The following is a 16,014-nucleotide window of genomic DNA, read 5'->3' as shown; positions in this document are numbered from 1 at the left end:
GACAGACAGACAGACAGACAGACAGACAGACAGACAGACAGACAGACAGACAGACAGACAGACAGACAGACAGACAGACAGACAGACAGACAGACAGACAGACAGACAGACAGACAGACAGACAGACAGACAGACAGACAGACAGACAGACAGACAGACAGACAGACAGACAGACAGACAGACAGACAGACAGACAGACAAATGTTAATTTCCAGGAAGGTCCTTTGTCTTCTCGGGAGTGTTAGTTCCTCAACCAGACTGCCCGGGATTTCTCAATTCTTACGATACATTTTTGCACCCCTGTTGTAGAGGGATTGCAGAAGGGGGAGGGGTGCAGTTCTCTCATATTCTCTATACAAATATTAATTTGAGGAATCTCTTTTGTGATGTAATATAAGCCTTTTTCCCAGACCTAATTTGTACATGAACAAAACATTATAAAAGCAACAGAACAACAGAAAATGCAGTGAGTTATATAAATAAATGCCTGTAAAGAGTGTGACACATATGCATGGGGTACGGTACTGTCTGTGAACATACTGACTCACATGACACCCCCTGAAGTGCTTTTGTTTTGTGGGTTTGGAAAAGCTTTCCTGCAACATTTTCTCTCGTTTTTATCACAGTGACATTATACAATTCTGTCTGCATTTCCCTTGAGTGAGGAACCATTTATTTCACCTTTTATCTTTTATTCCTCTCAGAGTACATTTCTGGAGTGACAATAGTATTCTGTCTGGAGAAGAGCGGCACGCTGGAACATAAAGAACAAACACTGTTATTACAAAACCACAGCCGGCTTCATAAATACATAACTTCCAACAACTATTTTCATTTACATGAACAAGAAGGGACATTGAAGCCATCAGAGAAACTGGGACTGATTACCAAGCAAAAATTGCAAATCCACCCTGACCAATTTACAGAATTCCGGTAATCCTCTAAAGGAGGATAAAATTTAAGCTGTAGATGCTTTACCATCCTACAAATGCAAAGCTCATTCTCAGATTTAAATGGGTTAAGCACAATTGTTTAAAGTTCAACGAATATCAAACACTATCTTCTGAACTTTTGCATTAATTAAGACATACACTGTAAAAAAATGTGTTAATATCCCCAAATTAACTATTTGTTTCCATGACTTACTAATACATCAGTGCGTTTTACTAATTTGTTCCCTCATTTTAAGTAAATTGTGAGCACGATATAATCATTTGTTCCCTCAATTTACTGAATGAGAAAACAAATTATGTTAGTTCAATGTGGCCACGATTTAGTAAAATGAGGGAATGAATCAATAAATTGTGGATATGAATTCTTAATTGATGGCCACAATATATATTTTTTTTTTCGCCACATCATGTGCGAGGCTCTGTGCTGTAAAAAAAAAAAAAAAAAAAAAAAAATAGCAGGTGAGTCAAATTAATAATTCCCACCCCCAGAGATATAACACTGCACTGTGTGTTTGACTTGAAGTTGCTCTGCGCATTCTGGTGGATTCTGGATGGCTGTCATTGTTTTTTTAGTTTATCAGCTGGGGGGAAAAAATCGTTGTGCCATTACAGTTGTAGTGAGACTCTGCTTGTCTTTTTTTTTTTCAAGATTTCATCTTTTTTACCAGTATCACCACGGGAACGGTTCACCATTTGTATCACTCCGCTTGCAGCATTTCTCTCACAGCGAGTGTCATAGTGGACAAACAAACACCATAATTTTGCTAATTCTACCTTTTTTTGTGTCACAGAATGCAGTTTTAAGAGTTTTTATGCAAGAATGTAGTTTTTTAGACCTCAAATACGCAACTTACATATATACTCAAATACGCAACATATAGCGCCTATTTGACAATTTGTGCGAGAACATCTTCATCTCGGCCAGTCCTTCGAGAATTTGCGCTGACTCTAATATAGATAGTTTAAACATGAGGTATAATTAATTTTGGGTATATCAAACGGGCGATCTTTGTTCTTATTAATCTATTACTTGTTCCAGAGCAAATCGATTTGGCAAAGGGCATAATTTCATAACTTTATATGTTTATTTTACTGAAATCCTGTGCTATAACTAGCGATAGTTTTGTACTTTTGATTGAACTGTTTACTTATTTCATATTGTAAAAACTTCTTATATGTTTATTATGGCTAATATTGTTTATTTAAATATTATTTTTCAATAAATATATTATATAAATAACATGCCATATTTGGTATTGAAAAAAGGGTCCGTTAGTGATTGTGATTTCGACTTCAGTGAAAGTCTTTATGAGTGAGTCAGTAGCAAATACTTTTAATTGAAAGGGACTGAAACAAGGTTGTAAACTATAAGACGCAACTTACAAATGCATTGACTAGCGCTGTCATGGGAAACCCCCTTAACTGTTAAAAGGAATAAGATATTGCTTTCCCCAGCGGACATTCAAACTGATTTTGTGATAACGAATATCAATGAAGCAACGTTCCATCGTCACTAGTTTTAAAGTGACATTTTAGAATTAGGAACAGAGATTTAATTGGGCTTGAGATTTGAATCCGTGGCTGAAGGAAGTAGTTCCGCACAAAATAGTTTCTTACTTATTTACACTTGTGCCGTTGAACTGTTGTATTAATGCAATATCACAAGAGTAGATGTGTGGTATAGCTCTATATCAACACGGTTGTAATTACCTATAGCCGAATCACAGCTGTGCAGATATAGAGCGATATTGCACGGCTACTCAATAGCAATGCTGAATAACATATCACCCATCCGGGTATCTGAAGTGTCTTTCATGTCTCTCATATCATACTGCGGACTCGCTCACGCTTGTTTCACACAACACTGCTGCTGCCATCTGTTTATTTATCGGTTGTTTTGATAATGAAATCGGATGAAAACTGCAATATTAATAGTAGGCATAATATTGTTGCTGTGTTCATCTTCTTGCCAGAACGACTGTTTTGTACACCGTAATGGATTATAAGATAATAAACAGATAAGATTTCAAAACAGTTTAATCTCAGATCAATATCTCTTGTCCCCATAATTATTTATGTGCAGCCGTATAAGTGGTATGACTGTTGTTCAGTCGTCCTGGCTAAAAGCTAACAAACAGGTTTTTTGTTTTTTCGTGGAAGCTTTGTGTTTAGTGAGCTAATAAAATATTTCAACAAAAGTCAATAGTTTTTGTCCAATTATTTACTTATGTGGGAAAAAGCCATGTAATAACCGGCATCATGTAGCTCTACATCCACTTCGCGTCGGGGTCCTGATCACCCCGTCGGAGTTTATTCTGCGATAACAACTGACTGGATTTATGTTATATCCCTGACTTAGTAAAGGGCTGTACACTGTTAATGATAAGATACACGATTCCATGAGATAGAACGTTAAAAAAAAAGATCCATCAAAGTGTCTGGAAATTCCAGAACAAAACTTAGATCGTCATCTATAGATACCCATAAACACAAGGCTGATCACACCTTCATGATTGACTGATTATGTTTTAACAAAGAGGATCAAACAGCTTCTCTCATCCACTGATGCGAGAGTTACAGTGCTGTAGTTTCTCACAGGAGCAGAAGCGACACAATCATGAGGTAATTAAAGACACATCTTATTAGCACAAAGAAAATACAAATTACATTCAGAAGTGTGAAGCTGAAGTTCCTCACCAAAACCTGTTAATTAAAAAACAAGAACTAATGACTTGTCATTGGCGCTCTGCTGTGCTCTATCTGAAAATATTAATGGCTTTATTTTTAAACAAACTGACATATTCTTGTCCCTGACCATGCTATAGACAGCATATAAGGTATATTAGTTGCATGGCCAGCAATGTTACAGCATCAGTCACACCTGAGGGAACAATTAGAAAATAACCAAACATTGCATTCAATTATAACATGAATATCATATAAACACATTATAATGATCCATATTAGAGATAATAAATCCACATAATAAACAGTAAAGGGACCTTCTGGTTACAAAAACAAAACAAAAATAAACTATGATAAATGGTTATTGTAACGCCAGTGCCGCAATTAATACAATGTGGTACTTAAAAAAAAAGTCAAGTCATTCTAACAAGCAGACAAGCATTAATAAAGAAAGGACTATAATTAAAACCAGTAATTAGTTTTTTTTCTAATGAACCCTCCATCAACAATGAGAGAATAATATAAAAGCCTGCGTTGTGATATTGCCTCTGTACTACCTTGGGTCCTCACGGGGCAGGTTGCGTTGATGTATGAAATGCTAATGAACTATTTAATTCAGAGCCATCTAGAGGGACATGTAAGGAGGGGTGAGGTATAAAAGGATTGGAAAAACCACTTAAAAGAAAATCAGAGTTCACACAAGGGAAAGAACCATGCTCAACATGAAACACTGACAACATGGTGGTCTACCTCTCAACAGGGGAAGAGCTGTGAAAGAGAGAGAAAAAAGTAGATGTAATAAGGATAGGCGTCTGTTAAATGACACTACTTATCAACAATGATCTTAGTCCTATTTGTCATTTGCTTTTGAATTAAAATCCATGTTGTAGCCACCTTGTCCAGACAGATAATCCCCAAGTAATGGGAACCTTGAAACTAGGGCTGTCGATTTAATGTGTTCATTTAGTGTGATTAAGTATCAGAAAAATGCATTTATTTGTGTTTTTGTGTATTTTATCCCATAAGTAATCCTGCTATACCAAGAGATCAATATTCTGCTTAATAACGGCACACTAGGTTAAAAAAAATTCTCTCACCCTCTCTCTCTCTATATATATATATATACAGACAGCATATACGCAGTGGTTGAAGTGGGATTTGGCAGGTGGGGGAACCCTCAAATTTTGTGTAGGTGCAACAGGGAAAAATGGCTCACCGTGTGGGACAACATATTGAGTATCGTGGTATAGCAAAACTTTTTGGTATAACTATCATCCCCAGCGCCACCCACAGACGTGCATTAAAATGTGAGGTATTTATGTGGGTTCGGGGGCATGGTCCCCAGAGAAAATTTTGATTTCTCTGACCTACAAATGTGCAATTTAAGACTTTTGAAGGCCCAAAAAATGGATAATAAATAGCTTTAAAACCATGTCATCTCAGTCTTTTCATATTCGTCTGTGTCAGTGAAGAAAGTAAACATAGGCTTAACTGATAGTTATATGTTTTATGAATCATTTTCTTAAACAAGTTAATTTACTCAAGGCTACCAGGTCAGTATTGCCAATAGGAACCTTCTACAAGCTTTGGAATTTGAAAAGTAATTTTAAATAATACAAATTATAGGCTACGTTTAACGCAGTTGATGGAATTGGCAGACGTTCCTTCATCATGCGCTGTGCAAACGCGTCAAAGCATTCTCAGGTATAAATATGCAGCATTAATGCACGTAGGTGATTTTGAATGAATATTTCATGTCGATATACAATGGTTACATAATGTTAAAACTAATCCTGCTATTGATCTCTTTGTAAGACCCTATAGAACAGTGGCTACGGAAAACAAATGTCAGGCAAAATATCGAACCTAAAACGATACTCGGTTACTAACGTAACCTCAGTTCTCTCTAGAGAGGGAACGAGTATTGCGTAAGTTTAGCTTACGCTACGGGAAAGATTCATCTTCTCGAGATATTGAAGCCAAAAAAATTATCCTTAATTTTGTATTCATTGTCAACGCAGTGCAGCAGCTAGCAGACCTAGAGCAGGCCATCTCGCGTGCTTATTGGCTGCCCTGCGGGCAACTGCTGCAGCCTACAGCCTTGTTTATACTCGACGCGTCCGCAAGAGCGCGAAGGTGCGCGCGGCAAAAATGACGTAATTGCGGTGTGGGCGGTCGTGCGCGTTGGGTGCGCAAGACCCCATTTCGCCTGGCGGTGTGCACGGCACTTTTTGTAACATCGCGCGCGGCACCCCATCCGAAGATGAACGACTTCGAGCCGAATCTGGCCGAACTGGTACGTCTGTACCAGGATGTTTATGATCCTTCTATACACAGAGACATTTGCATTGATGGGCGACCATAAAAGCCTCTCATTTTGTGAATAGGAACACATTTGCATCAAGCACACAGTTTGCACTCTAAAGTAACTGCTTATATTTACAAAATAAGCCTACAATAGCAGAAGTAAGCCCTGCTGATGAAATTAAGGTTTAAACACTCTTCAATAAGGCTTCAGTTGTTTAACTAGTTTACATGCAGTGAAAGTACAATAAACCTACTGCATTTATTACTCTTTTTATATGAATCAGCAATTAATAAACTACTAATAAACGGCAAACTAATTCTTCACTGCTGATTCCTGGTGGTTTAGAGGAGAATAACTCCGAGTCGCCCCCTGTCGTTTCACAGAATAGCACAACGGCGAGCGCGTCGAGTATAAACGCCTCGTCCGTTTGGAGAGGTGCGCGCGCAGTCAGCGGAGACTCGCGCTCGTGCGGACGCGTCGAGTATAAACAAGGCTTACCAGTGAGCCCGGCGTGACGTCACGCCCAATGAAGGGCGCTCGCGCCTTCATAGCGTCACTGCCCGCCAGAATGGGCGTGGTTTAGCGTATAAAAGTAGGGGCTGTAGGCTGACTTCCCTGGTTTTTCGTCGACTGAAGCGAAGTCGCTCGTGGCGCGAGCACGGCCGGTTACGCAATACTCGTTCCCTCTCTAGAGAGAACCGAGGTTACGTTAGTAACCGAGTATCGTTCTCTTACGAGAGGTTCTCTCGTATTGCGTAAGTTTAGCTTACACTACGGGAACACTTTGTCAACGCCGTGCGCGCCAAGCATCCACCATGAGACCCCGAACTTTCAGGGGAACCCCATAAGTGGAAAAAATAAGGTGGCCAGCCATGCGGGCCATCACTTGTATATAAGCACACATAGGGAATACAGAGCAGCGCGCCGGTCTGTATAGGCACATGGCACATACCCTACTAGTGCAGCTCAACCAGGAGAGCTGAGTCACGTGAGAGTGATCTGAGCAGGAAGATCTGGGCAGAATACACATCTCCTTCAAACTGACAAAAGTTTAGCCCGCAAGGCTGGAACTTCTAGGTTATAAAACCTGACAAAGGTAGACGGGGAGCTCCAGCCCGCCGCTACACATATGTCATGGATAGAAATCCCACTGGACCACGCCCACGACGAGGCCAGACCTCTCGTGGAATGAGACCTGATGCCCAGAGGGCATTGCAGACCTTTTGACGCATAAGCAGCTGCTATAGCGTCCACTATCCATCTGGACAGGCTCTGTTTCGAGGAGGCGAGACCCTTGGTGCGCCCCGACAGGGCAGAGGAGATTCACATCACTTTCGCTGTCAGATGCTGGGAGAGCTGACAACGAGATAACTTGCGCTCTGAACGGAGTGCCCATCACTTTCGGAGCATAGCCATGTCTAGGTCTGAGGATGACTTTAGAGTCATTCGGCCCGAACTCAAGACACGATGCGCTGACAGACAGCGCGTGCAGGTCCCCCACACGTTTTACTGACGACAGTGCAGTCAGAAAGACGGTTTCAGTGATAGATATTTCAACCCCACGGAGTCTAGTGGTTCAAATGGAAAGGCTTTCAGGGCCTCGAGGACCCATGAAAGATCCCACATAGGAACCGACGGGGGGCGCGGCGTGTTCATCCTTCTAGCTCCTCTAAGGAAGCGGATGACCAACTCACGTCTTCCCAGTGACTGGCCGTGCGTCGATTCTGCGAACGCTGCCACGGCCGCCACGTATACTTTGAGCGTGGATGGGGACCTCCCCTTATCCAACAGCTCTTGTAGGAAGGTGAGCAGATGCGCCACCCCGCATGTCCGTGAGTCCAGACCTCTGTAGGTGCACCATCCAGAGAACACCGACCATTTAGACGCGTAGAGCCTTCTCGTGGAAGGAGCTCTAGACTGCGTGATCGTGTTCATCACTCCTTCTGGCAGGGCAACGAGTACCCGTTGATCAACCATGCGTGCAGAGACCAGCGCTCTGGATGGGGATGCCAGATCGCGCCGCGAGCCTGAGAGAGGAGATCTGCCCTCACCGGAATCGGCCACGGAGCTGTATGTGACAGCCGTGCCAGCTCCGGGAACCAAATCTGATTCTCCCAACGCGGGGCTATGAGGAGCACCGAGTGGCGCGTTTCCCTGATTCTCTTGATCACCTGTGGTAACAGAGAGACCGGAGGGAAAGCATATAGTGGGAGGCTGGGCCAAACCTGGGCCAGCGCGTCCTTGTCCTTCGAGAAGAACGTCGGCCATTGAGCGTTGTCTTTTGACGCAAATAGGTCGACTTCCGCTCTGCCGAATAGGCGCCACAGTTTCTGGACCGTTTGGGGGTGCAGGGACCATTCCCCTGGGGGAACATTGTCCCTGGACAGTTTGTCTGGGCCGTCGTTCAAATGGCCAGGCACATGCGCCGCCCTCAGCGAGCGCATGTGCATCTGAGACCAAATAAGGAGGCGTTCCGTCAGATTGCAGAGATTTCTGAATCGGACACCGCCCTGACGGTTTACATAGGATACCACAGACATGTTGTCCGAGCGGACAAGAACATGTTGGTCCTGTATGAACGGGAGGAAGCGCTTCAGCGCGTTCTCGACCGCTATCATTTCCAGACAGTTTATGTGAAAACACTTCTCTTGGTCTGACCACTGGCCGAAGACCGATCCGCCCTCGAACAGCGCGCCCCAACCCGAGCTATGTGAGCCGCCAGGGGGCGAATGGCCTCCGGGTTTAGATCGCCGCCATTTGCGGGCTTGTGAAACTGAACCGGAGCCGAAAGCGCAGCGCGGCGTGCGCGCTCTCGGTTCTGGGCAATGGCTGCTCGCTGAAAGCCGAAACTGGCTGATTTATGTGAGATGTCCCAATCATAAGGGATGGGGAACATTTTCTTTTCACTGTTTGACGCGCGAGCAGCGCTCTGGGCAGAAAAGCTTCCTGTAAGCGTGAGCGCGTGTGTGCGGGCACAAGACTTACAAGTGTATTATACAGCCCCTACTTTTATACGCTAAGCCACGCCCATTCTGGCGGGCTGTGACGCTATGAAGGCGCGGGCGCCCTTTATTGGGCGTGACGTCACGCCGGGCTCACTGGTAGGCTGCAGCAGTTGCCCGCAGGGCAGCCAATGAGCACGCAAGATGGCCTGCTCTAGGTCGGCTAGCTGCTGCACTGCGTTGACAATGAATACAAAATTAAGGATAATTTTTTTGGCTTCAATATCTCGAGAAGATGAATCTTTCCCGTAGTGTAAGCTAAACTTACGCAATACGAGAGAACCTCTCGTAAGAGAACTAACTTTACTGCGCTCAACCACCGTGAGTGCATTTCACACATTTGTAATCGCTCGCGTTCAGCGGGGAGGAAGGGAGGTCGGTCGGTCGGTCGGCCCAGCTCGGGGCCAGCGAGATTCGTTGAGATTAATTAATCTATTTATTTATTTATTTATTTATTTATCTGAGGTGCCGGAACGCAGTTCCGGACCGTTCAGGCCAACTTTAACCCCTGCATATGCGGTATATTAATGAGATCACGTCCCTTTGCATAAAGCTATCTTACACAAAACACGTTATACAAATTTTAAGAGACTTTATTGTCTTATCTGAATGAGTAGTCAGGATGATTTTCACATAGTTGTGGAGCAAATACTCTAGGCTATGTGATACAATTTTCAAAAGTCTTGTGAAGAAATAATCAGTATGGGTTTCATGACCTATTTCAGTGACAATTTATTTTAGTTTTTTTTACAAACCACGCATAAACGTCATTATCTCAAAACTACAAACTTTTACATACATGCTGCTGACATATTACTGTAGCAGAGTTTGTGCTGAATACTGTGTAATAATACTTTAGCCATGAAAATGTCACAAGTAACAGAAAAAAGCACAAATGTCAGAGCATGTGCGAACACCTCCAGGACCCAGAAAACACCTCCAGGACCCAGAAAACACCTCAGACCCCAGAGGGTTAAATTGTGTTAGTTTTAAACAAAATGTTCACACAAGATGTAGTCATTTAATATATTTTGTGTCAATAATCCACAGTTTAGTCCACTGCTCTAGACTGCTGTTGTGCTCATAGAGTGAATAGTTTTGAAAAAGTGACTTGATTTTTAAGAAAAGGGTGGTAGCGATTGTAAAAGAAAAGAAAAAAGCTATAATATTATAGACCTCCTTGACTAGTACAGGCAACCTGCATTACCAATCGTGCAGAAAACAGGCAGACATGTTTATGTGTCCATAAACAGCTGAACAAAAGCTCAACAGAATAGAACAGATCATTTTAAAAGTTGAACTTACATAAAACAAACAATATATTGAATTCTAAAACCACTTTTGTAATGTCTTTTCAATGCTTTTGTTTGCTAAAATAATATCTTTTAATTGGGTGATTTTCTATAAGCAAGTCTTATTTGTAAGTGATAAATAATAATTTGATTATAATTGTTATATCACATAATTAATAACAGTTTTGCAGTGAAACAATTTATAATTAGAAAAACACCATACTTACATAACATCATTACAGATGCTGAAATAGTTCATAACCCTGTTAGCAGCACATGCTCTGACTGTCAGTCACACTCTTGGACTTTTTTAAAGAGAAAACACAATAGCCAAGCTCTACTAAAATTGATGCTTTGTTTAGTTTGTACCAAATATCATAAGCCCAAGGGGAAGTGTGGCACAGGCTTCGTGTAGTGAAGGAAGCTTAATACTTACTGTCCTGGAAGCAATTTTGCAGTGCTAATAGAATTCAATAGCATGTTTAGAGCCTGCACTTTCATTTGCATCGACCCCTTTTTCATTATGATTTACTCCCTCCACAAAGAAACCAATCAGCTGTGTCTAAGTTGAACTGCCCTTAGTTTACAGTGAGAGCAGAGGCCAAAGGTAATTAAGTGATTCTGATAGGAAATTAACACTTTATGCCCCTCAACAAGGATAATCTATTCTTGTGTGACAAGATTAAGCAAAGGAGATGAAGAAACAAACTCAATCACGAGGCACATAGATGAATTAAGCTATATTGACTTCATGGAGGTAGACGTTAATATTTGAGCCTGCTCCACATAATGAACATGGTGTTCTCAAGCCTTATTCGGTCCAAACAGTTTTGACAATATTCATTATTTACATTAATATTTATGAACTTATAAAAATAGCAACTGGCCTTTCTGTCTTCAAAAATAAAACTATTTTAAGACTACTGTTTACTGTTAGTTATGCTTGTACAGTATTCTGCAAAATATAAAATGATGAAAAGTGAGACTAAAGACCTGCAATAAAAGTATAATAGTTTGCACAAAATTACGAAAGCAGCACCACAATGTTCAACATTGATAATAATAACACATATTTTTGAGCATGCAGCTAAATGATTTCTGAAGGATCATGTGACACTGAAGACTGGCGTAATCACAGTAATAAATGACATTTTATAAAATATTCAAATACAATATATATTTTAAATTGTAATTATATTTCACAATATTACTGTTTTAGGGCGTTTTCACACCTGAAAGTCCGCACCAAGGTCCGAACCAAAGTCCACGTTTTGATACATTTTATACTTTCAGAAAGTATAGGTTTTGGTTTGGTTTCACACTGCAATTATGCGAGCGCACTAAAGAACTTTACGTGACATACGTGCGTCCTGTCGTCATCATCTATGTGGGCTGCATCTTGACATTGATTGGTTTTGTAAATGGACGTGCGTCTGACGTCAGCGTGTTGTCAATTCGGCAGGTAACTTTGACAACATGAATGAACAGACGCATATCGTTGCGACTATATTGTTTCCTTAATGGCATAATTACCTACAGCACCAACTATACACAAGGCTAGTTCAAATTCGCCAAATGAACGTCCTCATCTTGCGAACATTTTATCGTCGCCGGCAGGAAAGGAGGAGAAGACTGCAAGTTGACTTCTTATTATGTCATCAGACCATACTTCAATTAAAAACCTCGTCTCCTCCTCTCCCCATGTGCTACCACGGCTCATTTTTCCTGCCACCTTCTGTTTTTTTTGGCTATGCGGGAACCACTGGAACTTCCTGTAAAGGTTCTGAAAGTCCGAACCATACAGAAATGCTTTCACACTAGAAACGAACCAAACCTTTGTTCAGTTTGATCCGGACCGAGACTACCTCTTTTCGTCTGACCAAATTTCAGTTTGGTCCGGACCGTGGTCCGGGGTAGGTTTCACACCTGTAATTTTGATTCGGACCAAACTGAAAAGTCCCAAAGTCCGGACCAAACAAGGTAGGTGTGAAAGGGCCCTTACTGTATTTTGATCACATAAATATTAATAATAATAATACTGTCACGGGTTGTGAATTTCAGCCCATACAAATGCAAGCCCTAAAAATACAATGCATTAAAATGCAAGCAGGCTTAATGCAATGCATATTTTTTAAGTAGTGCAATTCAACAAGCTTTTTTGTTTCAAAAACACTTGTCATTATTTTACTTCCATAATAGTGCACAGCTGAAACTAATGAGTGTTCAGAATACTATGGGAAAACGGTACTGACTGAACACTAAAGTCCATGAGGAGTGAGATACTAGTAACAGTCAGTTTTCTTTTAATCACTATTTTTTTAATAGAAAAGCCTAATGTTGCATTCACATACACACACACACACAGACAGAGAGATACATAGAGCTTCTTTTTTGTCTTATAAATTACAAATGTTTTTTTTAAGTGCAACCTAATGCATTCATTTGACCATCAGAAAAACAAAATCAATCTGTCCTTTCCAGTCAAGGTATTAATATACTTCACTAAGTAAAGCATTCACTGCCTACTGCAGTTAATTTTTAGGATGGTTTTCCGCACAGTATTAGTCATTTAGGCTCCTGCTTTTCCCCAGCGCACAATGTGATGTATTTTCCTGTAATCAGGCTTCCATTGTAACATTGTGCTTATGCATCAAAGAGCATGTAGGCGGTTCATAAAAACCCAGGGAGTTAGTTCCTGTCATTAAATTGGATTTCATCCATTGCAGAAAAAAAAGTCAAAGAATCTATCTGAACATTGAGTACCACAAGCTAATTACCCCTTTAATGCATGCCACAAAAGATTCCCTGCTGCATGTCCAGGCCTAATGGACCGGATTTGCTGCATAACTCTGGTGTTGCTTTTTGTTTGCCTCTCACTGAAGTAAACACTGCCGTTTGATATCTATCATCCTTTACAATCCAACAAACAACCCTTAGAATCCAAAGAGATGCATTAATATGATAAACGCTCGAAAAATCAAGTTAAGTGGCAGGATTTGCATTTAAGAGAATCAGGATGTCTGAGACTTGAAAAATGTCAAGATTGTTTTAAATGAACATGGAAATGCAGTGCACTTCTCTTCCAACCCAATCCCTGCATAAATGGCAAGTAGTGAAAAATCTGACCTAAAATACCGCCGAGGCACAGAACAAGTTGAAACGGTTCCTCACTCTGATTGATAGAACAAGCTGTGATTTCCCCTGAGTTCTAGATGGACGGAGATGATAGCGCTATCCACAATCAATCTGGATGTGTGACTCTGGCCTTCAAGAATGACTACGGATAGCTGGACGCTGCTGGACATACTCTCTGCTCTTCCATGAAAAAATGTATCATGGGTATTTTAAGACAGACACCATAGCTGACATGTTTGACAATGATCACCAGCAAGGCTGGAAAGACCATTGTTTGCCCACTATACAACCATGATTCTGGAAGTTTTCAATCTCATGTATTCTTGTTTTTCAGCAGTTCCATCTCCTCTCAATTACACGCAAGTGAATAATAATTAAAAACAAATAGGAAGCCTTGTGAAAAAGATGTTCGCTTTTTACATGTGCAACTTTCTTTAGTGTGTAATGTTGCTGTTTGAGCATGAATAAGGTCCCCTTTGAACTGTACTCGCTGATAATAGAATATTAATGGAAAAGAGAGTATTCTTTTGTGATTATTACTTAAGTACAGTTTTAAAAAGTGCAAATTACTTTAAATTACAAGCAGATGACATTCAAGTTTCAATAGAAATGACCGTAAAGTACATTTTTGTTAACCAAAAATGTTTCTCAGTATTCAGCAGTACACTTTAACTATATTTCAAAGACAATATAAGTAAATTGGGGCTTTCACAGCAGGTTATAGGAAGTCAGTTATAGACACTAGCCAGCAGGACGGTCCCCCGAGAACTAAATTATCAAGGGCCATTTTCCTGGTAACAATCACACCACCAGTAGGAACTCTGAAGTGACGCAAGCAGGCTGGCTGACAGCGATGTCATCTAAGCGCGGTATTCAACAACGTCAACAACTCAGTAGTGTAAAGGTTGAGAAGTGCCTGGACATTGGCGTCGGTCCATGTATTCCTGTTTTCCATGGTCGTGGAGTAACTATATGTAAACTGTGTGTTTAGACAGCTATTTAAAAATGGCGAGGTCCGTTGTTTCGTTTGACGTGTTCGGCCAGTTAACGTACACACATGAGTCACTGCTCCTATTGTACTCTGGAGTGGGAGATAATTTAGTAGCCCTAAAAGGCATTCCTATTGCTACAATCGTTTCCAGGTCCTGCAGTGTGAACACGCCAAAAAGCGAGTACTTCCGTCAATAGTTATAGGAACTACGAAAACATTCCTCCTTTTAAAAAGCCCCTATACTATGAAATTACATATTAAGATGTTCTAAAGTCCTACTCAAATGGATAAAAAAAATTAATTTAACTCTTTCCCCACCATTGATGGAAATTTCCATCATTTGTGAGAAAATGCTTCCCCGCCTTTGACGGAAATTTCTGGCTTTATGTGTTTTCACTGTTATAGGGTAGGGGGCACTATGACATCTTCTGAAAGATTACTGAATCTCCTGATTAAAACATGTGCGAGGAAGATGCAGAAACAAGCAATATCATAAGCAGATGAATAAGTAAAATAACGTGATCATCAATATTAAACAGCATTTAAATCAAAACTGCCTAATGTTGACTGTAATAATGACACAAGACGAGCTATAGGTCTGTGAAGCTTTGGGGGTGCTTTGGTAATGGACTCGATCTACTCCATCTATGTTTTGATCGTCAGTCTGAATCCGATCTGGATGTAGTCTTTGAAATAAACGTGATTTCTCAGCTTTTTTCTCAAAATGTTGTTTTTTTAATTAAACTTAACCTCATTCAAGTGTTGCTAAAAAAAGGAATGCATGAAGCTAGAATAAAAAAAGTTGTTGTTATTGTTGTTTAAAAGCTTATGGTCCGTTCTTTTTTTTCTTCTTTTTTTCTTTTTTTGGACATATTGCATGTTCAGATATTCATACAACAAAATATTCTGGGGGCCATGAAACTTTTGTTAAAAAGTTGCTAAAAAAATACTGGCACTGGCTGGCAACTTTTTTCAAAAACACTGGTGGAGGAAAGAGTTAAACTACAATACATTTTCATATACTAGTGCAATGCCCGTGCAAAATCAGTTTTTGTGTGTTTTTAGTAATTGTTGGTATGGTATGTTTGAGTTGCTGAATAGCCTAGGCTACTATTACACAGGAGCCTAAACTGAGAAAACGATAACATTAAGCGTTTCAAAAAGAATCGCTACTTTTTTCAAAAAAGAATAATGTAACAAAATAATGTAACAAATGTATAAAAATAATGTAACAAATGTATAATAACAATGTAATAAATGTATAATTAAATTGTAATAAACGTATAATAACACTAATGTATAATTACATTGTAACACATGTATAATTACATTGTAATAAACATAATTACATTGTAATAAATGTATAAGACCAACAAATTTATGAAATTTTTACACTACTTTTTCAAAAAGAATATAACAAAATAATAATGTAACAAATGTATAATAATAATAATGTAACAAATGTATAACAACACTAATGCATAATTACATTGTAATAAACGTATAATAACACTGTAATAAATGTATAATTACATTGTAATAAACGTATAATTACATTGTAATAAATGTATAAGACTAACAAATTACATTTTTACACTACTTTTTCAAAAAGAATCACTACTTTTTCAGAAAAGAATCGCTAAAGAAT

General features: G+C 40.0%; 1 protein-coding gene across 1 annotated transcript in view; it reads right to left on the bottom strand.

The window, feature by feature from the left end:
- Nucleotides 1–9,721: 9,721 nt before the first annotated feature.
- Nucleotides 9,722–16,014, bottom strand: part of LOC130071039 (UNC93-like protein MFSD11) — a 248,771-nt gene continuing 242,478 nt past the window's right edge. Inside the window, exon 11 of the transcript XR_008803950.1 lies at nucleotides 9,722–9,736. The gene's annotated coding sequence lies outside the window, so the exon portion shown is untranslated. The remainder of the gene's footprint in view (nucleotides 9,737–16,014) is intronic.

This window comes from Rhinichthys klamathensis, unplaced genomic scaffold (assembly GCF_029890125.1).
Source record: "Rhinichthys klamathensis goyatoka isolate OS25496 unplaced genomic scaffold, OSU_Roscu_1.1 h1tg000425l_1, whole genome shotgun sequence".
Lineage (NCBI taxonomy): Eukaryota > Metazoa > Chordata > Actinopteri > Cypriniformes > Leuciscidae > Rhinichthys > Rhinichthys klamathensis.
This window is presented reverse-complemented; position numbering and strand designations above follow the sequence as displayed.